The sequence below is a fragment of the Zosterops lateralis genome (assembly GCF_965231275.1).
Source record: "Zosterops lateralis genome assembly, chromosome: 9".
In the NCBI taxonomy this organism is placed as follows: domain Eukaryota; kingdom Metazoa; phylum Chordata; class Aves; order Passeriformes; family Zosteropidae; genus Zosterops; species Zosterops lateralis.
The window spans coordinates 27,889,527-27,900,615 of NC_139769.1; positions in this window are offsets into that span (position 1 = coordinate 27,889,527).

Consider the following 11,089-nt stretch of genomic DNA (forward strand, 5'->3'; position numbering starts at 1 on the left):
ATCATGATAGTCCTGTGCCATGGGTTTGGATAGGGAGATGGGAAAACAGAACATGAGAAAAGGGAACACTTACCCAACACACACACTGTTTCTACCATCAGCCTGCTTGTGGTCTCTGCTCCTGTCCCTGGCCAAGCTGAAAGTATCCATCTGAAATCCTTCCTGGAGGAGATTTTCACACATGCCTCTTCTGGCCCAAGATCAAACTGTTTCCCAAAAGCCTCTGTTCCAGGCATGGCTTATTGTTGGCTTTCAGGCAGGTGTACAGACAGCAGACTCTGCTGATTTACACCAGCATTGTGGCACGCCCACAAAACAGTATTTAGTTGCATTTTGAACATCTCTTGCTGCCAGGAGACAAACCACAGCTGGAGTTGGATCTTTGAGTCTTCTCCGTGGTCTTTACATCTGGTGATTTCAGGTGATGTAGTGCTGCTTATAAACTGCTGAGGATCTGTGCAGAAATACTCTCCCACCTGCAGAGCTGCCTCCAGCTCTGGGGTCCCAGCAGGGGAAGGACATGGACCTGCTGGAGGAATCCAAAGAAGGCACCAGGGTGATCAGGGGGATGGGGCAGCTCTGCTGTGAGGAAAAGCTGAGGGAATTGGGATTGTTCAGCCTGGAAAAGGGAGGGCTTTGAGGTGGCCTCACTGTGACTTTTCAGTACCTGAAGGGAACTTACAGGAAAGAAACTATTTACAAGGGTGTGGAGTGACAAAATAAGGGGGAATGGATTCACACTAACAGGAGTAGATTTAAACTGGATATTAGGAAGAAAATCTTCCCTGTGAGGGTGGGGAAGCCCTGGCACAGGTTGCCCAGAGAAGCTGTGAATGCTCCATCCCTGGAAGTGTTCAGGGCCAGGTTGGACAAGGCTTGGAGCACCTGGGATAGTGGAAGGTGTCCACTAGGATTGGGATGGCTTAGATTAGGTCTTTGGGGTCCCTTCCAACACAAACCATTCCATGACTGTATGTCAGAATGCCTTTTCTCTAAGTACTCTCTGCTCTCCATATTTCTGGCCATTAGATTAAGCAAGATGTGTCCATTATGCCTCTAGTTTTTTCACTGATTTTGAAGGTTAAGTATTTATATGAACAGCTGGTTTTATTGGCCTGGAGTTCTAAGCCACCAAGGAGCTCTCCTACCGATTTTAACTCTTGCAAGCAGTAGTTATTTCAGGTTATTTATGGTTGGGCTTCTGTGCTTGGCTTTTTTCAGATAAGAAAAAAAAAAGGGGGGGAAAACCTCCAAGACTGTGGGCCTGCCATATCCCTTCTTGCTCAAGGAGCAAAATCAAGTGGGAATGTCTGGGTTATTTCTGAACTCCAGTGATGTGGCCCTCCTTCATGAAAGCAGCAGGATGATGTCACATTCAGCACTTCAGGAGAGGATCAGTGAGTGCTGCATCCAGCTCAGCTCACCCCAGAGGTAACACCATGGGCTCATGCCCCAGAATAAGGCAAAGAACTACCTGATGTTTGCTTTTTTTGGTATATAAAAAGGTATGTATGAATTTGAAGAACTGTTTTTATAAGCTCTGAGAAGAAGAGAGTTTTTGAAAGGAGTTTTAATTCCTTGCTTTTAATCTTTAATTAATTTTTCCTTCATGTTTTGCTGCAGAAGGTAAGGCTTTGGCCATAGGCTTGTTCATAAGCTTCATACTTTGCTTTACTTGGTATTTCTGCTGTTTCAGTAGATTAAAAAAATAAGGCCAAAACTAATATTTGACCTTTCAAATCTTGTAATGTCTTTTTTTTTTATGTTGTTGTTTTTCCTTCCCTCCTACCCTTTTAATGGTGAAGAAATAGTGTAAAATGTTCAACGTTTGTTTCCAGGTGATCTGGTTTTTTTTCATCTTTCTCCTTCTCTCCTTGGAGATGGAGGGCCCTACCATCCTTGGAGATGTCAGGAGTTCTAGGAGATGATTTATGCAGCAGCATCAAATGGTATTGGATCAGGTAGTGAGGGTCAGACATATGGTAGCAATGATCATATACAATATATACATGTCCAGTAAAGCAGCTTCCCTGCCTGTATGTGAACATGTTATGACAATCTTTCCTGGGCAGCAAAATAATTAAAATTTCATTGTGTATTCTGATCTTATTCAGGTTTGTACCAGGCAAAACAGAAACACACAAATAACTATTTTCCTTGACCGAAATAAATAATGTACATTTTGGTGTGGAAATGAGATTACAGTCCTCATTTTCTTTTTTGACTTTACTGTAGCTATTGAGAATAGCAGCCCCTCAGGTCTCTGGTAATGTAGTCTTCAGCTCAAAAAGGGCTTTTAAAATATTTAAGCATCTCTCTCATGAGGCTTCTTGTTTCCTATTTGTTTTGTGTTGCTAAGCAATGCATTTAAACCCCCAAAGTTAAAATTTACAACTCTCAAATTGTCCCTCAGCCTTATTCTCCAAACCTCACATCTGTAATGGGTTTTCCATCTGCCAGTTTTCCCAGGTCGCCCCATCTATCCTCAAGTCTGCAGAGGAAAAAACCTTGTGGTTGAGAGGTGAGAGGAGAGGGGTTCCCTTTTTCTTTTTTTTTCTTTTTTTTTTTTTTTTCCTTTTTTTTTTTTTTTTGCCTCCATCTGTAATTAATTTCTTGCAAAGCCACATCTGTCCATTTGAGGCAGGGGAAGTGGGGAACGGGAGGCAAAGAGTGAAGTCACTCTCTCCTCTTCCCAGTAAAATGCAGGATTTGGCACAGTGTGATTGTAGTTCCTCAGGGCATTTTGGCCTCTCCCTTCCACCCTGCAGCCCTCTCACCCCCAGCTCCAGTGCATGCCCTGCAGAGGCCACAGTGCTGGGAGTTCTCCTGCCTGTGTGCAGCTTCTGGGCTCGGTTTTGCCGCTGCCCACATCTGACACCACAGTGTTTCGACTGCTGGGGTTCCTGCAAAAGCTGCTGGCATCCTTTGGAAAACTTCCTTCTGTCAATATTTGAATTTTCAAAAGCCTTGCTAAATAGCTGCCATGATGTTTCGTTTTTAAAGACTTAAGAAATAGCCGCAGCAGTCCCAGTCAATATTCCTTCTCTGCCCTCATCCACTGCAGCTGTTCCAAAATATTTTTATGTTCTGCAGACCACCAGGTAGCTTTGAGCAGGAGCTGAGCTTGCTGTGAGGCTGGTCCCCTGCCTGGTGCTGCTCTCTGTGGCAGGGGAAAGCAGAAAGAAGCAGCTGTCTTAGAATCATGGAATTGCTAATGTTGGAAAAGACCTCTAAGATCATCAAGTCCAACTGTTCCCCCACCGCCACCACAGTCTTCACCTCTGAAATGTATCCTCAAGTGCCACATACACGTTTTTTGAGCAATTTCAGGGATGGTGGTTCTACCCCTTCCCTGAGCAGCCTGGTCCATGGCTTGACAACCCTTTCCATGAAGAAATTTTTCCTAATACCCAATGGAAACCTCCTCTAGTGCAACTTGAGGCCATTTCCTCTTGTCTTATCACTTATTATCCTGGGAGAAGAGCCTGACCCCCACATGGCTATAACTGCCTCTCAGGTGGTTGTAGAGAGTAATAAGGTGTCCCCTGAGCCTCCTTTTCTCCAGACTTAACAATCCCAGCTCCCTCCTGCTCCAGCCCCATCCCCAGCTCTGTTGCCCTCCTCTGCACATGCTGCTGTTTGTTGCCTTTCTTTGCTTATGTAGGACATAAACATGAAAGTGTTAGAACATGAAAATCCTGAAATCTGGGAAGAAATTCTTCCCTGTACGGGTGGGGAGACACTGGCACAGGTTGCCCAGAGAAGCAGTGTCTGCCCCTTTCCTGGAAGTGTTCAAGGCCAGGCTTGGAGCAACCTGGAATAGTAGAAGTTATCTCTACCCATTTCAAGGGGGTGGAATGAGAGGATCTTTAAGGTCTCTTCCAACCCAAACCATTTTGTGGTCTATAGGAAGTTGAATTCTTAGGTATTTTTGAAGATCTGAGTTTCATCTCTTTGTAACTTTAAGGCAAGTCAGACTCCAGGGGTATAAATTGAACTGCACTGATTTAAATGTCCAGCACCTCCTTCCCACCCATTGCTGCTCCTATATTTGGTCCTGGTGGCACAACTACTGGGCAGTTGGTGGATTGGATGGGATGATTAATCTGGGTTAAATATATACTGATTTACTTTGATGTCAGATTATTTTTAATTTAGGTCAGTTCTGCAATTCAACTGCAATTCAACCCAGCCTCACAGGCCATGATATTGGCACATCTGAAAGGCTGGCAGAGGGGTGGGAGAATAAATGGTGAGGAGTGTGGCAGGGGCAGCTTAAATTGATGGTTCTGCTGAAAAACACCCCTGTTTGTCAAACTGCTGCCTGATACCTGAGGCAGAACATGTCCTGTGCAGGGTTAAAACAATGTGCTGCCTGTTTGCTGCCTGTTACAGGCAAGTTCTTGAGTGTTGCCTTCAGGAGAAGTCCTTCAGGATGATGTCCCTAACACTGATAAGAATTGTTACATTTTAGAATATGATAAAGAACTGAAATGCTGAGCAATAAATAGTTGTAGAAACTTCCTGACTCGAGATTCATCCCTGTTGGACATCCAACAGTGCTTCCAATAACTCTCATGATTACAAGTTAGAAGGGGAGCTGTTATATAAATATTGTAGAAGGCTGGACCACTGGAAGGTGAAGAGGACAGTTGGATCAGAAACAAGGATCAGTGAGATCTCAGGTCATCCCTGCAGAGGCACTGGGGCTGGCTCCTGCAGTCACCTGGGGCACCCAGGCAGGCAGGGATATTTTGTGTCACAGCACACATCTGCCACAGCTGCCAGAGCACAGTGAGACCTTGTTCCAGCACAGCCATGGTAGTAACGTGTCTGGAAAATAATTTTTGGCAGGGGTTGACTTAAACAGCTTTGTTCTGCCTCAGAGTCAGCTCTCAAACAGCTCTCAGTGAATGGGTCATGGCAGGCTCTCCAAGTGCCAGACAAGCTTGTGGTGGCCCTGTCAGGGAAGGGACACAGAACCCTGGTTTGGTGCCTGTGGAAGGGCTCTGGATCACCTGCTGGAAGATCACTGCCCAGCAGCAGCTGAGAATCCCACCAGCAAACTGGGAGCAGATTTACAATGCTGATCCCATTGCAGATCCCTCTGAAATCTCCCACTGTCTCCAGACCACAGTGACTGTGTGTTTCCATCTCCCCATTTTAAGACATTTTGTTTTAATTAAATGCATTTGATTTAATTAGAATGAAAAATATGGGCAAAACTCTGTGGTGGCAGCTGCTCTCTGAGGAACAGACTCATAAAAATAATGTGATGAGAAATTAGTCTGATTTCAGCATAAAGTGACCCAAATTTGAAATAACACTGACACCCTGTGGAGATGTTTGGAGGGACCTTCTCCAGGTCTTGCTGATCCTTGTTTCTGATACTACAGGCCAGTTATTAACTTCATTCATGTCATCTTTTAGAGAAACTTTTTTTTTTTCCATTGAAGGTTTTGTTGTCCTCGAAGTCAGATTAAAAAGTAAAAATCCTTTGTATCTTTTCTATTAGAAATATTACTTTACTCCTGTGGCTAAACCACAAAAGCTCATTTACCAATGAGGATGATGAGCAATATTCTAAGAAGATCTGAAGAATATGCCTGCAGTGGATTGAGTTTCCTGAAGGACTTTGTTCTGCACTGCTGGAAGCATTGGAGGGAGCTGCTTCATGACAAGGTGAAGTCAGGATGCTAATCATTTCCTTTCCAGTCTGGACTCTTGTTTAAAAATGTAAGAGCTGCAAAGTTTAATGGTAAATGCGAATTGTGAATATGCAGAGCAGTAGCTTTGTGTTTGGTCTGGCTCTTTGGAACATTTCCTGGATGCCTTCCTGCATCCTGGGCTGGCTCTGGGCAGAGAGCATCCTGGTTAAAAAGGGATCAGTTTCCCTTCTCAGTCCAGATTGAGCACAGGATCCCCTTTACATGCAGGATTAAAGATCAGGAAGAAGAGGATGGTGTTTGAGGAGGCTCCTGGTGATGTGAGTGCAGGCAGGCACTGCAGGGGAAGTCATGGCAGTTTGGGAGCTGTCCCATTCCTCAAATGCTGCCTGGAACACCTGAGTACTGGAAGTGCACTGTTCACCTTGGAGTTGCCTGGTCTAATTGATTTCCTCCAAGGGTGATAAGATGTTTAACTGTCAGATGTTTACATAGTCTGCAGAAGGGGAAACTGAGACAGGCTGGGCTGAGCAGAGCCAGACGGTGCAGTAGAAATGAATTGTCATATAAACTGGGTTTGCTAGAGCTGGAGTTGATGATCTTTGTGAGCGAGCAAGGTTGGGTATCATTATTCTTACAGTTCAGGAATCATTTTCCCAGTGAAGGAATGGTACTGGTTGACCAGCCTCAGTTCTAGACCCTCACTCTGTCCTAAAGGAAGTTTGAGCTCCAGTGTATCAGTGACTATAAAGATACCATCTCCCATCTCAAAACTATGGCAATTTCAGGGCTGTGGCCAACCTGTGGTACGGTTTTCCTTCACCTTCAGCTATGTCACTCCTCCCTCGAGCTCTCTACTTTCATCCTGCTGAGATCAGTGAGCAGAGCTGCTGCCCTGGGAGCAGTGAGCTGGCCAAGCAGTCCCCTCATTTCCAGGTGAGATCCCATCCCCAGTGAACAAGGAAAGGATTTCTGCACAGAACCAGTGTGTCCATTCGTAAAAATCTTTGAGATTAAAAGTATTTATACACACTTCAAAAATTCTTATGGACAGATCCAGCTTCCAAGACAGGAGGTGTTCATAGAAATAGAATTAGGCTTGACGTATGAGTAGCTTAGCTCCAAAAAGAGTGGCTTGTCTGTCCCTATCCTTACCCCACTGAAAGCTCTCCTAAGTTGTGCTCCAGACGCAATATCCAGCTATGCACGGGAGTCACACAGGCTGCCCCTCTGCCAAACCAGCTTTGATCCTGAGGATTGCTGTTCACAGAGGGGCATTTCCTTTCAGTTGTCTCTGGAGTTTACTGCCACTGAACAACACCACAACCTTCTGAACAAAAGGGAAAGTCACCCTGCATCCTGCAGCAGTTTCCTACAGCCCTGAAGGGAGGCCATCAAGGGGGTTATCTGTAAGGAAGTGTCAGCTGGTAGCCATGGAGTACACTCAGCATCAATTTCTCCTTTAGTAAGGTTGAGCAAATTTGAGTGATGTCTTGAATCACCAGGAGAGGAATTAGAAGCCTTTTTCATGAAAGCAGTTCTCATTCTGTAGCTGTTGTTATTAGCAGCCAAGTTGGGTCAAGGTTAAATGACTTAGAAGTTCTCCAGGTCAGTTCTCAAGGCTGTGTTCAGGATCCTTGCTGTGACTCCTTTCTTTCATGAAGCTCACATGAAGAAGGAAGGACTTTCATACCAGGAATCTGATAAAGGCCACACAAAAATAAATCCCCACGTTCTGGTGACAGCCTGAGAAGGTGATAAGAACCATAGGAGTCTCTGCACAGCTTACTTGGTTTGCTCTAAAGTCAGCTAGTTGTGATTTAAAGGTCTTGAGTTATTCTGGGCTAATACCCACATACCAGAGAAGGTGCACAATGGCCTGGTGTGTTGTCACAGCACAGTGACTTGTTTCAACCCCTCAGCTGAACAGAGCTTGATTTGATGTGAGAAGTTTGAGAATTGCTTTAGTCCAGTGTCTCCAACACTTCTGTTATTTCTAGAGAGAAGGAAAGGTAAAATCTTGGTACTGTAGGTACTGCCCCTTTTCCTTGGCATCATCTGTCTCTGTGGAGTTTGTTTCCCAAGCAAGGCAGTCCCTCTTCTCCCTTTCTTTTTCCCAGGCTGTGCTGAACCCTAATATTTTAGGGAAGGCTCAGAACAATGCCCACTGCTTTTATTCATAGAATCTATGAATGGTTTCAGTTGGAAAAGGACCTAAAGGATCCTCTAGTTCCAACCCCTTGCCATGGGCAGGGATTCTACCTTCCAAAAGTTGATTTGGGGCACTGATGCTTCATGAAATTGCCTAACTAGTCTTGCACTTTAACTTAAAATTACTCTGAACTTTAAAAAGAGATTTTTAAAGTTATTTATTATTTAATCCACTTTCAATCAATTTGAAATGGCCACTCCAGTGCCCTTGTCAGGTTTCCAGTGCTTGCAGCTCTGATGAAATGGTAATGATCCCCAGATTCTCTGCCTTGTCCTGGCACAGTCTCTGGTGAAAGGATACAGAGGGAAATCAGTTGTCCTCCATGGGATCCCAACAAACATCTGGGCTTTGTTTAACTGCTCTTGGTTTTCTTCTCCCAAGGGACCAGGACTCTTCCCCCTCTCCACAGGGAGACTTGGTCTGTAATGAGCTGATGGCTCCTCTACCAGCAAATGAAGTTGGGATTATCAGCTCTCATGCAGAAAACAGGCAGGAGCAGGCATAGGGTCATCAAAGGTACACAGAGGTGCTGATGAGGAGAATAAAATCAGCTTGTGCAATGCAAATGTGCATTGCTGTTCCCTTAAAGCCTTTGTGCTCAGGTGGAGAGGTGACTCTTCATGCTGCTGTCAATTACACTGAGAACAAACACTGTTTAATTTGTGGTGACATTTAAAAGCAATTAAGGAAGTTTAAATGTTAAATGTGTGTTTTTGTCTTTCCCATTAAACACAGTTTTGGAGGAAGAAAAATATCCCAAATATTTAATTACACACTTACAACTGTATAAATAAGCCTGACAGTGCTATAAAAAGATTTTTAATCCCTCACATAACTACTTTAACTTCATGTTCAGGGTGTGGTGCTCCATTAAAATACTGACACATGCAGTTTCTTATTGTAAGTCCTGTATCCAGCATTATCTGGGAGCAACTGTGCATTTCCTAATCTACTCCAGGCAAAATCACCCGGCTGGCTCAAAGCACCTATACAAACTAACCTTGTTGATTTTTCCCTGAAACAGATTAAGGAGTCATGAGGCAGAACTTCTCAGCAGCAGACATTTAGTGCTGGTGACTTCGTCTGCTGGTGGTGATCAGCAGCTGGAGGCTGTAGTATCCCAGGCTGGATCTGCAAAGGGAAGTCCCTTGCTGTCCTTCTCTCTGGACAGGTCCAGGAGAGAGGAGCCAGCCCCACCTGGCCTGACTGCTCCTCAGGTGCCAGCAGAGCTGCTGTCAGCTGATCATGGGGTCACCTGCACTGAGCCATCACCTGCCACACCTGGGGTTTTGTGCTCGGGAGACTGCTGAGGGTTTACACATTGTCCACACCTGGGTTCCATCCATCTATCTGACCCAAATACTAAGGATCTGGCCTTTTGGCCATGTGCTGAGGGACCCCTTGGCCACTCTGTAGTGCCAGTGAAAGCTTTCTCATGGCACCTTTCTACTGAGCAATGATCTTGTGGCCCTTCCTTTTCCCCACAGGTCACCGTGCAGGGAGGGCAGGGGAAGGTGGGCACTGACTTGAGTTCTGAGTTGAGTGAACCACCACCCTGGTGTGAGAGGTCTTGGTGCACATTAAGTGCTCCTCAGCTCACCTGCTCTGTCTCTGCCTCGTGTCTCTCCTATTCTTTCCCTGTTCCCATCTCACAGTATCCAAGATCTCCTCCTCATGGGTAAGCCAAGGCAATGATTCCTGTTTGTCTCTCCACTGCCTGGCAGGGAGGAAGAGAATTGGGGGTGGCACCTTTTCAGCTGAAGAGTTTCCATCAAAGAGTCGGTGATTGATACCTGACCTCTGAGGCACCCTGCCACAAATTATTTCTGTACCTTCAGCTTATTGACACGTGGCTTTATTTCATACAGGGATCTTCTGCAAAGCAATGCTGAACATGCTTTGCTAGATCTAAGTGGCATCCTTGACTCAGGAATTTCTTTTGTACTGTATAAATTTGATTTCAGCCTGCTGCCAGGATCACACAGCTCTTTGAACAGGAAGATCTGTGCAGTATCTGGTGACAGTTGTTGATATAAAGCTTTCTCCTGAGCATGCAGAGGTTTTCCTGGAGCAGACAGAATTATTTCACAGCCTCTATGGCTTCCTTCCCACACCAGCCCCAGCTTTTGAGATGGCCCTTTGCCTGCTGTTCTTCCCCATACAGACCTTGTTCTCCAGCCTGACACAGTCCTTATTCCTATGAGCTGCAGATTTTTACAGGCAGCCTCAGCTCCATCAGCTCTTTCTCTTGACCTTTCTGGAGTCTGCTGCACTCTTGGCAAGGGATAGCAAAGCTCTTCTGCCTGTCATCTTTGGAAGATGATGGCCCTTCATGACCACCCTGTGTCCTGCTGGTCCCCTGGCCATCCAACACCCCCAGCTCCAGGCCTTGTCTGTAACCTTATGCACGTGGACACCTCTTAGCACTCAGTGTTTCTAGAGCTGTAGACAATTGCTCGGCACTTAAATATTAACGTGCTAATTAATAATGAAAGCTGAGATTGTAGTTAGGTTTAAAACTTTAATTGGGTGAGGAGCTGGCAGAGGAGCAGTCCATAACAATGAAACTGTGCTATTAATATCTATATATCTATATCTATATATTTAAGTATCTTTCCCTCTAGCAATAGCATTGCACAAGGGAAGTAGCCTCAGTGTGGATGTCTGCAAGGATGTTTGCTTGAGGCACCTGGAACCTTGCAGCAAGAACATCATAAAGCACTAGGTATGATTTTTGTTTTTCAAAGGGGTTTTTAAAAGGCCCTTAAAAGTTTTTGTTCCAAATCCTAAAAATGGAGGACAGAAAGAGAAAATTCCTGGAAAGAAGTACATTTATTTACCATTTCAGATTTCAGGCCAGTCTGCAAGTGCAGTATTTGCCCAAGATACTGCAGCCAACTACGATGGACCCAATGATCTGAGAGGTCTTTTCCAACCTAAATGATTCGGTGAAAACGGACAAAAAAAAAAAAAAAAAAAAAAAAAAAAAAAAAAAAAAAAAGACCATCAAGTGGAGCAGAAACAATGGAGAGAATGTTGCGGGCAGTGAGGGGCTGAGGCGGGAGGGAGGGGCAGGCCGGGGCGGAGCGCGGTGGGTGTGTGCAGGGCTGGGGTAGCTGTGAGCCCCGGCCGGGCCGTGCTGCTCCTGCGGGCACAGCGCGGGCCGGGGGCGGCTCCTGCCGGGACGCGCATTCCTGCCAAACTTCCAGCC